Genomic DNA, 19240 nt, shown 5'->3' on the forward strand with positions numbered 1-19240 from the left:
AGGGAAGGCTGCCACAGGGCTCTGTAAACTGAGGAGCTGCATGGGTCTCCAATGCTTGTTTCAGTCTTGTCTTTTTCTTACTCTTTTCCAGTCTATCTCCTTTTTTCTTTTTTCTTTTCTTTTCTTTTTTTTTTTTGTTTTTGTTTTTGAGTGCAGAAGTCATTAGCCTCTCCAAATTTTGCGTGCAAACCACACAGCTCTGTCCTAAACTTGACTCCTTCTCTTGGTACTTGATGAAATGCAAGGAGAAAAAGCCAATACACAGTATTCTGGCTCTCCATGTTACCAAAGTCTTGTATGGGTGCTTGCTGCTCAAAATCCAATAATTCGAGGAGCAAGTGTCAGTAGAAAGGAAAGATGCTTTAATCAGAAAAGTCTGCAACTTGGAGAGATGGTGAATTTGTTTCCAGAAATCAACTCCAAGAATTCTGCTCAACCATGACAGTCTTTAAAGAAAAAAAATGATGGAAGGGAAGAAGCTCAGTGAATCACTGAGGCAGGGTTTGGGGTTCTTTATGTATAGAAAAGCAGAGACATCACTTTGCTGACAAAGCTTCCTATAGTCAAAGCTATGGTTTTTCCAGTAATCATGTGCGGATGTTAGAGTTAGTCCATAAAGAAGGCTGAGTGCCAAAGAATTGGCACTTTTGAATTGTGGTGCTGGCAGAAGACTCTTGAGAGTCCCTAGGATTGCAAAGAGATAGAACTAGTCAATCCTAAAGAAAATCAACCCTGAATATTCATTGGAAGGACTGCTGCTGAAGCTGAAGCTCCAATACTTTGGCCACTTAATGTGAAGAGCTGACTCACTGGGAAAAAAACCCTGATGCTGTGAAAGATTGAAGGCAAAATGAGAAGGAGGTGGCAGGCGATGAGATGGTTATATAGCATCAGTGACACAATGGACAGTAATCTGAGCAAAGCCCTCTTGCTAGTTTTTAGCAGGGTGTTTTATGTCTGTTAGAAAGCTTAATCAAATAAGAGAGGCACCTCAAGGCTGAGGAAGTTTCACCTGACCCCTCTCCAACAATATGCATTTTTGAGAAAAGGTGGCACAAGGTGTGTCTTCCCAGGCCATAAAACAATTGACATGAATACTGGTTTGTTGAGCCATTATCAGCCCAAAGTTTGAGAAAAGGAAAAAACAAAAAAAAAAAACAAAACAAAACTGTTTTAGTCTTAGGCAGAGCTGGTTTCATCAACAGAGAAGGAAAAAAAGTCTTCCACTTGCAGTTTACTTCCTCCTACTTCTTGGGGATCTCTGGCCTTCCTACCTGTTACCCTCTCATTCCACCTTTTTCTTTTAGGAGAATTATGTTGCCTAGGGAAAGGGGCGGCTTTCTCGTTCCATAACTGCCTCTGAGCTGATAAGGGGTGTCATTCCTAAACTGGTGAGGCAACATATTCTCCTAACCCTCATATTGAGGGTCTCTGATCCAGAGGTCTTAAGTAGTAGCTGGAAGAAGCTGTGGCACTTGATGGAGTTTGGACAACAATTTGTAACTTAAAAGCCTTCATGCAGCTAGAGGCAAATCCAGCTACACAGTTACAGATGCAGGGAGCAAACAGCAAAAACAGAAAAATCAGAATTATTGTAATTAAGATAGTTTTCCACCATGTGGTACTAGTTGATATCTTCCAAACTGAAGCAACTGAAGCTTCAGGATTATCCATAGCCTGAATCATTGTGTTAATGTGTTTAGTAAAGTGAGTAACATTAGTGCTGCTACCTGGTATATATGCACAACATTGGATATGAATAATGGCACAAGTTACTCCTTGTGTGACTGTTAGAATATCTAAGGCCAGTCTGTTTTGTAAAACCACCTTTCTAATTTGTATTTGTTCAGCATTAAGGGCTGAAATAGCTTTTTGAGAATCTTGTAAGTCTTGCTGAGTAGTTAGAGCATCAACTCGTAGCATAACCTCTGTAGTTCCCAGGGAGGGAACAAATATTGCAGCCAAATAACCATACCCATGAAATACAGACCTTATCCAGTGAGTGCTAAGATGTGGCAAATTAGCAGGTTTCTCTGGAGGCTCTGAAAATGTGAAGCCATGAGTAAAAGACCTAGGGTCCATCTTCCTATCCAGCCAGGGGCACGCCACACCCTTAGGTAAGAGCCCCAGATATCCAGTAGGTCCCTTTTGGAGCAAACCAGTGTGACTGAGGGATCCAGTCCCAATCAGTGCCTGACCAGGCAAAAAGAGGACCTGAACTGGGGTTAGAAAACACAGAAATGATTATATTGCATATTTCTTGAGGCAAAAACCCCAATTGTTTCCAGTTATTATAATTAAGTTGTCAGCTAACTTCTGAGGATGGCTCTGTTTGTTCCCAGCATATGGGGTAGACATCAGGAGTCCCTTTTCAGGAGTTAGCCATATGACCTCATCCCATATTTGATAAACATCCATCTGTCTTCTTATGTGTAGCAAAATAGTCATTACACCAAGACAAAGTATCAGTTCAGTTCATTCACTCAGTCATGTCCGACTCTTTGCAACCCCATGAATTGTAGCACGCCAGGCTTCCCTGTCCATCACCAACTCCCGGAGTTCACTCAGACTCACGCCCATCGAGTCAGTGATGCCATTCAGCCATCTCATCCTCTGTCGTCCCCTTTTCCTCCTGCCCCAATCCCTCCCAGCATCAGAGTCTTTGCCAATGAGTCAACTCTTCACATGAGGTGGCCAAAGGACTGGAGTTTCAGCTTTAGCATCATTCCTTCCAAAGAAATCCCAGGGCTGATCTCCTTCAGAATGGACTGGTTGGATCTCCTTGCAGTCCAAGGGACTCTCAAGAGTCTTCTCCAACACCACACTTCAAAAGCATCAATTCTTCGGCGCTCAGCCTTCTTCACAGTCCAACTCTCACATCCATACATGACCACTGGAAAAACCATAGCCTTGATTAGATGGACCTTAGTCAGCAAAGTAATGTCTCTGCTTTTGAATATACTATCTAGGTTGGTCATAACTTTTCTTCCAAGGAGTAAGCGTCTTTTAATTTCATGGCTGCAATCACCATCTACAGTGCTTTTGGAACCCCCAAAAATAAAGTCTGACACTGTTTCCACTGTTTCCCCATCTATTTCCCATGAAGTGATGGGACCAGATGCCATGATCTTTGTTTTCTGAATGTTGAGCTTTAGGTCAACTTTTTCACTCTCCTCTTTCACTTTCATCAAGATGCTTTTTAGTTCCTCTTCACTTTCTGCCATAAGGGTGGTGTCATCTGCATATCTGAGATTATTGATATTTCTCCCGGCAATCTTGATTCCAGCTTGTGCTTCTTCCAGCCCAGCGTTTCTCATGATGTACTCTGCATAGAAGTTAAATAAGCAGGGTGACAATAGACAGCCTTGACGTACTCCTTTTCCTATTTGGAACCCGTCTGTTGTTCCATGTCCAGTTCTAACTGCTGCTTCCTGACCTGCAAAGTTAAAAGTCACATTATGTCTGTAGTTAAGGTAAAAACTGTAACACCAGTCCATTTTAGGATTGTTAGGTGTCATTAGATTAAGAAGAGGCATCACATATAATTGTCGGTGAAGGTAGTTGCAGACATGGAGAAAGTCCTGTCCCTGAAGTGGAAAGGGCCAAGATGGGAAGCCTTCAACCGATGAGGAAGGGTGTGCTCCACAGACCCAGCAACCAGACTGATTATGGAATGCAGTGGAGGAATGGGCCCAAGACAGGAAGGCCTTAAGGATCAAACTCAAACGGCAGACTCAGGACTTTTGGAGTCAACAGAATCAGGCCCATATAGACTATCAGGCCCGCTAATAACCTTAAGAGCTTACAGTACTAGTAAAGCAATAGCAAAAAATACTCTTAGACAGTGTGGCCAGCCATATGCCACTACATCTAATTCTCTACTCAGGTATCCTATAGGTTGTTGGTGAGATCCCTGGGGTTGTGCCATAACTCCCCAGACCATAACTTTTCTTTCAGTGACAAACAAACTCTGACCCTGTGGGCAAGCTCAGAGTGGGAGCTTACTGAACAGTTTGAAGAGCCTTAAAAGCCTTTTGAGTATATGGAGACCAAACCAGTTTGTCGGTTTGGGCTTGCTGAGTTTCAGTTATAAGTTTATCTAAAGGCCGGGCAAATTCCCCGTAACCTGGAATCCAGATGCAGCAGTAGCTTGTGATGCCCCCTTGTGATGCCCCCAAATCCTTTCAATTGTCTTAAAGTCATAGGTAGGGGATGTTTTAGTTTAGGCTTAATTCTCTTGAGGCGTACGGCCCTCACCCGTTTGAATATGATTCAGTTCAGTTCAGTCACTCAGCAGTGTCTGACTCTCTGCGACCCCATGGACTGCAGCACGCCAGGCCTCCCTTTTCCATCACCAGCTACCGGAGCTTACTCAAACTCATGTCCATCGAGTCAGTGATACCATTCAACCATGTCATCCTTTGTTGTCCCCTTCTCCTCCTGTCTTCAATCTTTCCCAGCATCATGGTCTTTTCCAATGAGTCGGTTCTATGCATCAGGTGGCCAAAGTATTGGAGTTTCAGCTTCAGCATCAGTCCTTCCAATGGATTTTCAGGACTGATTTCCTTTAGGATTGATGGCTTGGATCTCCTTGCAGTCCAAGGGACACTCAAGAGTCTTCTCCAACACCACAGTTCAAAAGCATCAATTTTTCAAGGCTCAGATTTTTAGGCCCAGATATTTAACAGATTGTTGACAAAGCTGAGCCTTTCCCCTTGATACTTTATAATTGCAGTCAGCCAAAAAGCTAGGCAGTCTTCTGAGTCTTCTGAGCAAACTTCCTCTGTCTCAGCACAGAGCAGGATATCATCTATGTATTGTAACACCACTGTCTCAGGGCTATTGACGTTTTGTAGATCTCATGACAAACACTGTCCAAATAAGTGAGGGCTGTCACAAACCTGTGGGACAAAACTATCCAGGTTAACTGAGAAGCTGACTGGATAGGGTCTTCAAAGGCAAATAAAAATTGGCTTCCCTTCATCAATGGTATAGCATAGAAGGCATCTTTTAAATCAATTACTGAAAAGTATTTGGCTCATTCAGGAATTTCAGACAGTAGAGTATAAGGATTAGGCACGAGGAGGTATAAAGAAAGCACAGCCTCACTTATATTTGTCGATCTTGAACTGGTCTCCATTTATCATTTGATTTTTCACTCCAAAAATAGGAGTGTTGCATGGACTGTTGAGATCAGTTCAGTTCAGTCACTCAGTCGTGTCTGACTCTGCAGCCCCATGGACTGCAGTACGCCAGGCCTCTCTGTCCATCACCAACTCCCAGAGTTTACCCAAACTCATGTACATTGAGTCAATGATGCCATCCAACCATCTCATCCTCTGTCGTGCCCTTCTCCTCTTGCCCTCAATCTTTCCCAGCAACAGGGTCTTTTCAAATGAGTCAGCTCTTCACATAAGGTGGCCAAAGCATTGGGGTTTTTAGCTTCAACATCAGTCCTCCTGGGAGTCCAGGGGACTCTCAAGAGTCTTCTCCAACACCACAGTTCAAAAGCATCAATTCTCTGCACTCAGCTTTCTTTATAGTCCAACTCTCACATCCATACATGACTACTAGAAAAACCATAGCCTTGACTAGATGGACTTTTGTTGACAAAGTAACGTCTCTGCTTTTTAATATGCTGTCTAGGTTGGTCATAACTTTTCTTCCAAGGAGTAAGCGTCTTTTAATTTCACGGCTGCAATCACCATCTGCAGTGATTTTGGAGCCCAGAAAAATAAATAAATAAATAAATAAATAAAGAACCATTGTTTCCACTGTTTCCCCATCTATTTGCCATGAAGTAATGGAACCAGATGCCATGATCTTCGTTTTCTGAATGTTGAGCTTTAAGCCAACATTTTCACTCTCCTCTTTCACTTTCATCAGGAGGCTCTTTAGTTCTTCTTCACTTTCTTCCATAAGGGTGGTGTCATCTGCATATCTGAGGTTACTGATATTTCTCCCAGCAATCTCGATTCCATCTTGTGCTTCATTCAGCCCAGCGTTTGTCATGATGTACTCTTCATATAAGTTAAATAAACATGGTGACAATATACAGTCTTGATGTACTCATTTTCCTATTTGGAACCCGTCTGTTGTTCCATGTCCAGTTCTAACTGTTGCTTCCTGACCTGCATACAGATTTCTCAAGAGACAGGTCAGGTGAGTTTATTGTGATCCACACAGTCAAAGGCTTTGGCATAGTCAATAAAGCAGAAATTGATGTTTCTCTGGAACTCTCTTGCTTTGCCAATGATCCAGCGGATGATGGCAATTTGATCTCTCGTTCTTCTGCCTTTTCTAAAACCAGCTTGAACATCTGGAAGTTCACAGTTCATGTATTGCTGAAGCTTGGCTTGGAGAACTTTGAGCATTACTCTACTAGCGTGTGAGATGAGTGCATTGTGCGGTAGTCTGAGCATTCTTTGGTATTGCCTTTCTTTGGTATTGGAATGAAAACTGACTTTTCCAGTCCTGTGACCATTGCTCAGTTTTCCACATTTGCTGGTATATTGAGTGCAGCACTTTAACAGCATCATCTTTTAGGATTTGAAAACACTCAGCTGGAATTCCATCACCTCCACTAGCTTTGTTTGTAGCGATGCTTCCTAAGGACCTCTTGACTTCACTCTCCAGGATGTCTGGTTTTAGCTTAGTGATCACACCATCATGGTTATCTGGGTAATGAAGATCTTTTTGTATAGTTCTTCTGTGTATTCTTGACACCTCTTCTTAATATCTTCTGCTTCTGCTAGGTCCATACCATTTCTGTCCTTTTTTGAGCCCATCTTTGCATGAAATGTTCCCTTGGTATCTCTAATTTTCTTGAAGAGATCTCTATTCTTTCCCATTCTGTTGTTTTCCTCTATTTCTTTGCACTGATCACTGAGGAAGGCTTTCTTATCTCTCCTTGCTTTTCTTTGGAACTCTGCATTCAGATGGGTATAGCTTTCCTTTTCTCCTTTGCTTTTCACTTCTCTTCACAGCTATTTGTAAGGCCTCCTAACAGAGAATTAATAGCCCCTGTTTCTTTGAAGTTTTAGTGATAAGTTTTAACCCTTCCTGAACCTCAGGATTTAGAAGATACTGCTTCTGATGTGGAAACATGTGTGGGTCTTTGAGCTTGGGAACAATAGGAATAACATTTTGTGCTCAACCCACAGTTTTTCCATCAACCCACACCCTAAGATTGACGTTTTGTTCAATTCATGGGAGATAAAGAGGAGCCTCGATATTCATGAAAACAGAGGCATGGACTTCTCTCCTCCCTAAAAGGAGTGAGACACACTCTGTCATGATCAGAAACTCACATGAAAACAGCACAGAGTCCAGTTGCAGCTTAGAGGACACCTGAAATGCTAACATTTGCCTCATCCCATTACAGTAGTGGATTGGGGAGAAAGTGGACCAGGGGCTTCCGTAATCACAGAGTAAGTAGCCCAAGTGTCCAAAAGAAAATCGACTGATTTTCCTCCCACAGTTATTAATACCTGGGTTCCTCAGATATAATTAGGAACAGAAGCTTGTGTGGGGACCCCCAGGCACCTTTAGTCCTGATTGTCGTGAGAGTCCAATCCCTCAGTGTGGTCCTTTGCAGACTGGACGTGGACCTGGGGGTGGCTTAGAAGCCTGAGGGCAATCCCACTTGAGGTGCCCCTCCTTTCCGTAGTAATAGCAAATCCATCCTTTTCCACCTGGGTCCCTCTGGGCACTTTTCTCAGGCTGTCTCAGAACTGTTCTGACCACCCTATTAGGGCTTCAGTCCGTTCCTTGGTCTTCCTCTGCCTTTCCTTCCTCTCCTCATATTCCCTGCCATAATTAACTCTCTGAGCTAGTCGCAACAGACTATCTGAAGATGATTTGGTCCATATGCCTGTTTTAATAGCTTACGGCGGATATCTGGAGCTGACTGAGAAATCGTATCCTTTAAGATCATTCTTCCCTCTTCACTTTGGGGATCAAGTTCAATGAATCTGTGAAGGGCTTCTCAAAGTCTATCTAAGAATTTACCAGGTGATTCCTTCTCTTCCTGTTCTATGTTTGCCAATTTGGCATCGTTTAAAGTCTTAGCACATGCTCGCCTGAGTCCTTCAAGAGTACATCTGACAAAATGACTCATCCCATCTTCCTTTAGCTGTGTTATGGTCTCAGTCTGGGCCACTGCACTTCCAATCTGACCAGATCCTGGGACTCCCAACCTATGTCCTCAAAAACCTCATGGTCACCAGCAGTGCTTCAATTATGATAAAGACTCACACTCAGGTGGCAAGCCCCTGAGGCAGGCGGCCCCTGAGAGATGTTCCTGGAGCTAGAGCTCCGCCTAGCTACTGAACAACAACAGCATGGATCGAAGTCCCTTGAAAGTCTGTGATCTGACAGGTTTGGTTAGTAGTTCTAATTTCTCAGGCAGTTATGAAGTAGTCAAAGAGACCAGGAAAAGGTGACTGAGAAAGGAAAGTTTGGTCCACACACCTCGCCCATTTCTGGCCACTCCCCTTGCAGAGACGTTGGATGCCTCTTGGCACTGGCTGCTACTGCTGAAAAGTCGCCTCAGTCATGTCCGACTCTGTGAGACCCCATGAACAGCAGCCCACCAGACTCCCCCTTCCCTGGGATTCTCAAGGCAAGAACACTGGAGTGGGTTGCCATTTCCTTCTCCAATGCATGAAAGTGAAAGTGAAGTCACTGGTCGTGTTCGACCCTTAGTGATCCCATGGACTGCAGCCTACCAGGCTCCTCCCTCCATGGGATTTTCCAGGCAAGAGTACTGGAGTGGGTATAAACCCCCAACAAGGCTCCCCTTGAGGCTGCTTTCAGTCATTATGAGGCACCACAAAACCACAAACCAGGATTCAATGCTCACTTCCTGGCCAATTCCATGTTTCATTCATGCTGCTTTTACACAGCCAGGCACAGCGTAGAGTTAGTAAAGTCCAACAGGAAATGTGTTTACTAGGAGAGCAAAGAACTAGAGCTTCAAGCATCCTGACCTTGTCTTGAAGATCCCAGAGGAGCCCTCAAGATAAAAGGTTGCTGCTGCCAGCTCTGTGTTATGCCAGGATTCGTGACCTCCAGAGGAGAGGATTTCCATCTAGGGTCACAGACGAGGCTTGACTACTTGGAGTCTTTTGTGTAGCAAGGTTTTATTAAAATATAATAGAGATAGGGAAAGCTTCTGATATAGACATTAGAAGGGAACAGAAAAGTGCCCCCTTGCTAGTTTTTAGCAGGGTGTTTTATGTCTAACTTTCTGTTAGAAAGTTATTAATCAGGTAAGAGAGACACCTCAAGGCCAAGGGAGTTTCACCAGGCCCCACTCCCACAATATGCATTTTTGAGGTAGGATGGCACAAAGTGTGTCATCCTCAGCCATAAAACAATTGACATGAATACTGCTTTGTTGAGCCATTATCAGCCCAAGGTCGATCAGCATAAATGTGTATTGCCTATATCATTGTGAAGAGATTCTAGGTCATAGTAAATCTGAATTCTCTAACAATTCAGGGACCCAGTTTGATGGTTGCTTTGCCTGGTAGGATTTTATAGGCTAGCCATTGTAACTGCGTACATGACTTTCATTTACATTCCTGCCCATGAATTCAATTACACAGTTGCATCTAACAGCAAGATAGGATGGAAAATACACTCCAATTTGTATCTACTAATTTTGATGAAGAGTTATCTATTTCTGCCACAATAATTTTTTTAGAATGACATTACTTATTACCTTATTTGGGGGGAAACTTAACGATCTCAAGCTTAAGATGGTGTTTCTCTATTTAAAACAGCTGAAACATTTTAGAAATCATGCTTTTAATATTAACTGTGGGGTTGTCTCATTCCTCTAATTCTCATGGAAAGAGATATTCTAAACAAATTAATGATTAATATCTTCAAGCAAATCCCCCAGTGACATCAACTGACCAGATCACAGATTCCCACCAAGCTCCCAGATTTCTGTTGAGTGAACTCTGATAATCAAGAAAGGATCCACTGCAAAATGTCCTCATTTCCGTGATCAAATAAAAAGATGAAAATGACATAAATACTTCAGGAGGAACACATATGTGCCAGGCATGCAAAAAGGGACACATGATCTAGTTGAAAGGAAAACCTGGAATATGCAAAGTGCCAAAAAGGGGGTTCCTACATTATTTTAAATAGAATTACAATAACTGGAAGAACAAGGGAGGTGAGAAATCCCCAATCTCAGTACTGTTCAAGTTTTACACACTTTCGTATTTTTAGTTTTGGACTTCAAGCTAAGCCCAGGACATTTTCCATTATGAAAAGACAATGCCCATAAGATTTCAATTCTCAAAATAGAGAAGTTATACAAAAACACTTCACTAAATTTAGATCAAAATTTATGCCTTTTATCTGAAGTTTATTATAGAAACATAACATCTTTATTTTATTAATATTATTATTATTACAGAAACACCTGGTTTCCCAGGTGGCCCTGAAGGGGGAATCTGAGTTCTTGTTTATGAAGCTGAAGAATGAACCTCATGAACACACAAATACTCACAGTAGGAAGTGAATAGGATTTATTTTAGAGAAAAGAAAAGTACAAAGCTCTCAGCATAGACACTGAGAGGGGGTAAAGTGTTCCCCAAAAAGGTGGGACCTACAGCAGTTTAGGAGAATCCTTATGGATGGAGGAGACAGGTGAGCTATAGTCCATGGGGTAACAAAGAGTCAGACATGACTAAGCAACTAAGCATGGCACAGCACATTTCCTTACTAGTATTGATCTGTACATTTTTGGTTGGCTCCTGTCCTTAAAATATGTTATTTCTAACCGATCAGTTTAAAGGTCACAGTATTTAACATCTTTATGGCTTCTCTTGATCCTTGTATTAAGTTGCGACCATTTTTCATACCCCTTGGCCATTTTACAATGGATCAGACTAAAGATTAAGTCACCAGTTGTTTTTCCATCAGGCATATAGAACAGAAGTTAATTATTGCCTTTTCTGGGATCTGAGTGCTAATAATTTATCAGACCAAGGACACATTCCAGGAATTTGGGGCAAAAGATATGGTTTTAGGTTAATGGAGCAAGATGTTTATTGAAAACAAGATAGAAGTCTCAGAGTCCCACACTGACTGCCTACCAATTTCTACCTCAGCACTTGTGGTAAAGAACCCACCTGCCAATGCAGGAGGCATAAGACATGGGTTGGAAGATACCCTGCAAGAGAGCATGGCAACCAACTCCGGTATTCTTGCCTGGAAAATCTCATGGACAGAGGAGCCTGGTGGGCTACAGTCCCTAGGATCACAAAGAGTGGAACACTACTGAAGTGACAGCATACACACACACACACACACACAGAAGCATATATGCAAAGAAGTAAGCACAAATTATTTTTAGTATGTGACACTTGGAATTATGCCTGTTGCAGAGTGGAAACCAATTTTGACTCCATGTTGGAAACTGTTTTATTGACTTGCTTTTCATTGCTTTTATTATTATAATCATACTTAATAGATTGCTTCTTCCCTTCTGTCTGACTGTAAACTAAAGTGCCTTTTTCAGCTCATAGGCAGATAATCTGATCCGGCCTACCTGTGAATAGAAGAGCTTAGCACGCCCCTTCCAAAGGCTATCCATTCTCTTGAAGATATTTTGTAAGACTGAAGACTCTTTCACTTTACTTCCCCACTGTCTCCCTCTCTCTATATTCTGCCTTTTGATTTTAGTTCCTCATTGCTTCTTTCTCTCTAACTCTACGAAAGAACCTGGCATCCAGACCCTGACAAGATGGCTATTTCAAGGTGCCAACCTGCCATCTTCTCAGTCAGCTAGCTCCCCAAATAAAGTCCCTTCCTTGTGTTAAACCCTCATCTCTCAGATTTATTTACCTATTGTGTGATAAGCAGAGTGAGTTTGGGCTTGGTAACATACAGACCTGGAACCAATCCCAGCTGTGTGATTAGTGGAAACACTAACAAAACATTTCTATTCAGTTTGACAATTTTGCTTCTCTCAGCCTAGATTTCCACTGAAGGAAATAAAACTTTTTTCCCATCCTTCTTGCTAAATCCCAACATGAGAAGAACAGTATGTCTCTTGGTTATGACAAGACAAATCTTTTAGAAGTTATAAATTTCCTTATCTTAGCATGTAATTTATCTGATGTTTTCACCTTAAAGGAGGTAATTGCTTACATTTCAAATGATCTTTTGAAATGGGAATCTGGCTTCTTGTTCATGGAGCTGAAGAATGAACTTCATGAACACACAAACACAGTAGCAAGCAAATAAGATTTATAAAGAAAAGTACAAAGCTCTCAGCACAGACACTGAGAAGGGGTAAAGTGCCCCTGAAAGGCAGAACTTACAGCAGTTTACATCCTTACTAGTATTGACCTGTACATTTTTGTTTGGTTCCTGTCCTTAACATATGTCATTTCTAACCAATCAGTTTAAAATGCTTAACTTGCCATTTTTATAGATTCTGTTGATCCCCAGTTTCTAAGTCTTCTCAGGCATTGAATCACCATACCATGACCCTATCTTATTTAGATAGAAAATCATTAGGTAGGAGTTAAGGCCTGGGTTTCTCCTCCTAAAAATTCAATTCCAATATCCACCTATTTTTTCAAACAAGTGTCTCACTCCAGTGTTCCAGTAAACTACAGTGGTACTTACTGTCCTGTTCCTTGACATTCAGAGGGATGCCTTCCTGGCCCAGAGGCCATAAAACACTCAAACCCACGATAGGACAATCAGTAACTGGTATCCAGCTCATCAAGGGGAAAAACACCAGGTGGGCCATTAACTTAAATATATATATATACATCTGGTTCTTGAACAATGGCCTGAGGTCATGAGAAAAGATCAGGTGCTGGAGACTCAAAGTCTTAGGAAAATCCAAGGACTGGAAAATCAAAGAAAGCCACAAAATTTAAAAGCTGGACATGCTGATTTTGAAGCTCATTGGTCAGGGACCCCTGAGCCAACCCACAATGATCAGGTCAATATTGGTAAAGATATAAACTGTTGTGATTCCTGTGGTTTCAGGACACTTTTCCTCCCTCTCAGTATCTATGCTGGGAGCACTGTACTTCCATTCTCTGAAGTCAAACTCTGCCTGTGTGAGTGTCTCCATGTTTGCGGAGTTCATTCTTCAGCTTCGTGAGTGGAACTCAGAATACCATTTCATTATGACCCCTTTCACAAATGACCAGATATGGGCCAAAAGTTGATGGTTTGCCTGTTGTTTTTCTTATAGATAAGAGGGCCAAGAGTTAATGGTTGTCCAGTCCTGAATCTGGGCATTTTGTGATCTACCAGACCAGGGATACATTCCTCTGAAAGTCAGGAAACTGCAACAAAGGGTATAGCTTTAGGTTAATGGAGTGAGATGTTTATTGAGATAAAGATTGAGGTCTCAAGAGTCCTACACTGACTGCCTAGCAATTTCTACCTCACTCTGATGATATGTTGATGATTAATAAGCCTTTGAGTCTCAAAGTAGCATTCTTGAGGGGCAATTTAAAATCACATGTTAGGTTTTTAAATTACAAATGAATGTGAAGGAATCTGATGATTTTAAGTGAATTATGTGCAAATATATTTTGATAACATTAGAAATTCAGGTGATCATTATCTCAGGATTCCTCATTAAATTTATTATAGTTGATGTGAAAAGAGTGAACTATGCAGGACAAGACCAATTACATCTCCTTTCAAAGGCTTAGTTTACAATACTGGCTGTCTATAAATTATAATCTCTAAGATTTATTTATATGATATACAACTAAATAAGTGCCGATTAGTAGTAAATAACCAGCAGTATATTCATCAGAATATAAATGCTTCCCAGTCATCATCTCACTATAGTCTTGGTTCTAATATATTAATGCATTTCTGCAGGATAAATGCCAAATATCTAGTACCCCAATTAGAGTAAATAGGCCAGAGATTATTCCATATAAACTTAAGAAGTCAGTGTATAAATGAACCTATATATTTTCAAGAGTTGATTTATATGAAGAAATTTATATACTAAAGATGGGTAAAGATATACTACCTATGCTAAAGATATACTGTACATGGGTTCTGGCAACTAAAAAAAAAAAAAATACACACAACCTGACAGTAGAGAGTTATTTTATTTGGTGGGAATGTTTAGAACTCTGAGCCCAGGAGACAGCATCCCAGTAGCTCTGAGAAAACTTCTCCAAGGAGTCCAGAGGGGAAGTCAGGCCACATACAGATGTGCAACAAAGGGAGCAGACAATCTGAATATCAACAGTCAGGTATCATATTAAGAAATTAACATTCTGTGTATAGAAAGATGCAAGCCTCTGGTCTAACTGAATTCATTCCTTTCATAAGGACCTCAGCTATCTGGGGCCAATCCTGTTTCTTTATACACCTTAAAGAGTGGCAGATGGCTGCTTCTAGAATTCCCCCAGCTTGTCATCACTCACCGTGGCGGGCAGTAGTACCTACTGGATCAGTTTTGGGGACCCTCATTCAGGTTTGGAGAAATCACTGATGGCTGTTACATCTTTTGTTTATTGACATGGCAAGAGATACTTTCACAGTTCCAAGAGAAAAGACTGATGAAAATTAGAAACTGAGAAAACAATATGGCTTGTACCCCCCAATCTGGCTCCAGAGCATAAATATGAGCTCTTATAGGAAGAAATGCAAAAAGCCAAAGCTGAAAGAGCTGTTCTACTGAAGACCCATGTGATAGCTGGTCCTCCAAACCTTAGTTGATGAATTTTACACCCATTTGCAGGAAGGGATGCCCTCCTCCATTTTAGCTATAAAACTCTGTTAAAACTCTAGAAAGAGGACTTGAATTTTTTTAATGTTGCTCAGTTAATAGAGATGAGGTCACATAAGATAAAATCAGTGAAATAAATCAATATAACATATAACATATGTTTGCTACTACCAAATCCTAAAGTAACTGGTTTAGATATTTCTCCAACCTCACCAAAAGCATCTTAGTTCTTGCCCTTATTGATATTGCCCATGTAATTATCTCTTACCTAGACAAATACTTCATAAGCACTGGTCCTGGTACAACTCTTGTCTGTAAAACTTTATTCATAAAACATTTTAGAAAAGGAAAAAGTTTTCATGTATCTAAGTCAAGTGTTTGAAAAAAATTTTTAATTTGGAGATTAACAGATAATTTAGTTTAGCTATATTGAGAGGTAATGTTGGCAAGAGTTTTTTTCCTTTTTATATATTTTATTTTGAGGAATATTTTTTTATTTTAAGGGAAGATAAATTAATTTACAATATTGTAATGCTTTTTGCCATACATCAGCATGAGTCAACTATAGGTATACATGTGTCTCCCTCATCCTGAAGCCCTCTCCCACCTCCCTCCCCACCCTATCCTTTTGGGTTGCCCCAGAGAACAGGTTTGGGTGCCCTGCTTCATGCATTGAACTTGCACTGGTTATCTATTGAGCATATGTTAATGTATATGTTTAATGCTATTCTATCAAATCATCCCATCTTTTCCTTCTCCCACTGAGTCCAAAAGTCTGTTCTTTATGTCTATGTCTTCTTTGCTACCCTACATGTAGAATCATTGGTACCATGAAGGATAGCTGTCCCTTGCCCCAAGGACATTGTTCATTCCTTAGAGTGACCTCTTGAATTGGTTCCTTTAAGAAAATTTCCCTATCTACTCCCCAGCACCCTTTTCTGCCACTGTGGAGTATGATTGAAATAACAGGAATAACAGAGCAGAGCCACCATTCATCGATAACCAATAATTAAAAACCAAGCCCTGTCTCTTTAAATGGGCATACTGGCAAATATAAAATTCAACTTCAGTGGGCTTTAAAGGTAAAGAAACCAGACTTCCCTGGTGGTCCAGTGGTTAAGAATATATCAGCCAATGCAGAGGACATGGGTTTGATTCTTGGTCTGGGAAGATTCCACATGCTACAAGGCAACTAAGCCCATGAACCACAACTACTGAAGCCTGTATCTCTAGAGCTGTGCTCTGCAACAAGAGAAAGCCCACACACCACAGCCAGATAGTAGCTCCATCTGCCACAACCAGAGAAAGCATGTGTGTAGCAATAAAGACCCAGTACAACCAAAATAAAATTTATTAATTAATATTAAAAATGGTAGAGAAAACCTATTGATTCATAAAATTAAAAATTCAGGTATCAGGTGTGGTAAACACAGACTGTATTTATCTGTGACTTTACCCTTGTTTGTGCATTGACTTGTTCCTTAGACTGGCTTCCCTCATGGAAACAAAATGGCTTTGGTAGTACTTTTGTTCAGTCATTGAAGTTAAAGAAGACTGTCTTCTAGATCATTTTCCATGTAGATGTATTGACTGAAAGGAAAAAATGCACAGCATAAAAGTTGTAAATTGAGCCTTATTCAGGGACTGTACTAAGGAAGGCTAGGAAACACACTCTCAGATAGCTCTTAGGTACCGTACCAAAGAGGTAAAGGAGAAACCAGGAATATATAATGTTTTTGCTGGAAAAAACATTTAAAACATAAAAAGACTACTGCTAATCAGAAAATCAAGTTAATGATTTTAAGGCTTTTCTATGCTTGGGAAGATGCAAGAATCTGGGGTTATTGAAATTTTTCCTTAGATTTGTATTTTAACTATCAAGGGACCAATATACCCAAAGTAGAGAATGCATCTTGGTTTTTCACATACTGAATTCCTTTCAGGCCATACTGTCAGTGGGTGATTGCACAGGCTAATGGTTTGACTTTTGTAGAACTGGAATGCCAGGCAACAATTCTTTTTTCTTTACAGATGTAAGGCCTGAAAAAAAACTAAGATAATTGCTTTGACATGGGGCGGGGGAGGGGGGGGTGGGGGGGGGGTGTTCTGTGCTCTTATTGTGCTTTTAAATCAACCATAGTTTAAAGAGGCAGCAAATTTTACTATTAGTTTATGGCAATAAGAGACATCCATGTAGTTTTTGATTCCCAGTATCCAATGGGAAATGTTTAGAGTGGATTCAGGTAGCCATAATGATGCGAAGTATTTCAGGGTTATTAATCTCCTTATGGATCACCTAGAAGAGCAGTCCCCAACCTCTTTGTCACCAGGGACTGATTTCATGGAAGACAGTTTTTCCACAGATGGGTGGGGTGGGATCCCTTGCATGTGCAGTTCACAGTAGTGTTTGTTGTTCTATGAGAATCTAATGCTGACAGGAGGTGGAGTTCAGGCAGTAATGCCAGTGGCTGCAAATACATATGAAGTTTTGCTTGCTCTCCAGTGGCTCACCTCCTGCTGTGCAAGTTCTAGGGAACCCCCAACCTAGAATATACAACCTATTTTATACAAATATTGTACCACAGTGTAGCCAGTACAATGTATTAGAGATATTTTCATTTGCAAAGTAGGAATGAACCACAGTGGTAAAATATTGCATGGAGATTAATATTTCAGGATGAAGGGATAGTTTCTGATGGCCTCTATATCATATTATGTAGGTATCTTTCTGCTCTGTGTATGCTTAAAATCAGTTCTGTGAGCAGACAAAATGTAATGAAAGATTTAATATCACTGCTAAATCATACGTCTTTTAAAATATTAAGCACATTGACGCGTTTAGGTTAGAAATTACCATGTAAAGAGATAATAAAATTTTAAATAGATGTTTGAAGATTCTCTTCCTTACACTCCTCATCTTTCACAAGGAATGATGCATTCTCCTTCTGGAAGTAGGTTTACATTCAATGGGAATGCTGAACTTGTGGGAACAGCTGTCCCCCTATAGGGCCAGAAGGCTTTTTCTTGTTCAATGTTATAGTGAAGCACTTTATTATCAATATGCTTCATTATGGTAATTAATTCTGAGCTTATTAATGCTAATGTGAGAGAGTAAGAAGTGGTTTAAATACCTGATACTGACTGAGTAACACTTTTAAATATAGAATAATCTTTTCAGCCAATTAAGGGAGAAAGAAATCTTCAAAGAACCTTTGCTGTTCTCACTGGTTGTGTGCAATTGATTGAGTTTCCTAGGTAGGGAAGTGGTCACCTAATCCACCCCCTCTACCATAAGACAAGATGACTCGAGCCCACTGCACGTAATCTCAGTGACCCCATATGGAAGTGTCCAGCAGAAACGTACAAATCACCTTCAATATTGCTGTCCAATTCTTGCATATCTTTATACTTAGGGGGGATTTCTAAAGGATAAGCCTATTAATTTTTTGCATCTGAGAAAATTCTGTTTTAAAGCTTCCAGGTAGAAAAGGGCTATGGTTAGTAGTGAATCTGAACTTTGTGCTAGGTCCCATTCAAATATTTGCTGAACATAAATGTTATGCCTGGATTTGTGGTAGTTTCTGGGACCATGATAAGGAAACAAAATATTTAATCAACTTAATGGACTGTAGGGGACACAAAGATTAATTACAGTTGTGCAATATATAAATAGAAATTGCAAATAATATGAAGTGGAAGACTTACAATGTACTGTGATAGCATATGATAGGGATGAAAACATACATCATTGAGGATGTAACTTATGAGCTGAGATCTGAAGGGTAAGTAGGAATTCTACAGAAAAATATTGGGAGAAAACCTATATCTCTAGCACTGTGATAGAGGAGAAAACCTGAAAACACCCCTCTAAAAAAGAGCTAGAAATGAAGGACAAATTGATAATTTAGTGAAAAAGCAAAAAGATGAACTAGAAAATAAAAGAAACATTTGAGTTGATTCTGCCACCGAAAAGCTGGGTTCACCTCTTAGTCATTTGACCAATAGATATAACCAAGCCAAAGACTGGGAGAGGAAATGATTGATTATTACTTGCATCAAGTAAGAAGAACACCAGGGATCTCAACCAAAGCAGTGTCTTCCCAAACAGCAAAATTGGAGAAGCTTTAAGGTAAGGGTACATGCATATTTATGAAGATACTTGAGTGGAGGAGAATTCAGTAAAGAAGTCAGACAAAGGTTGACCAAGCCCAAGTTTTAGTTGATTGACATTAGGAAATTCATCATTATTTCATCATGCAGGTGGATGGGGGCCTTAGATCCTGTTGAACTTAAAGATATGTTATTAGGTTTATCCCTTGAGGAGGAACTAAACTCTACTTTGCTGTTTAGTCTCTCAGTCACGTCTGACCCCTTGAGACCCCATGAAGTATGGCCTATCAGGTTCCTCTGTCAGGTCCATGGGATTCTCCAGGCAAAAACACTGGAGTGGGTTACCATTTCCTTCTCCAGGGGATCTTCCCAATTCAG

This window comes from Ovis aries, chromosome 15 (assembly GCF_016772045.2).
Source record: "Ovis aries strain OAR_USU_Benz2616 breed Rambouillet chromosome 15, ARS-UI_Ramb_v3.0, whole genome shotgun sequence".
NCBI lineage: Eukaryota > Metazoa > Chordata > Mammalia > Artiodactyla > Bovidae > Ovis > Ovis aries.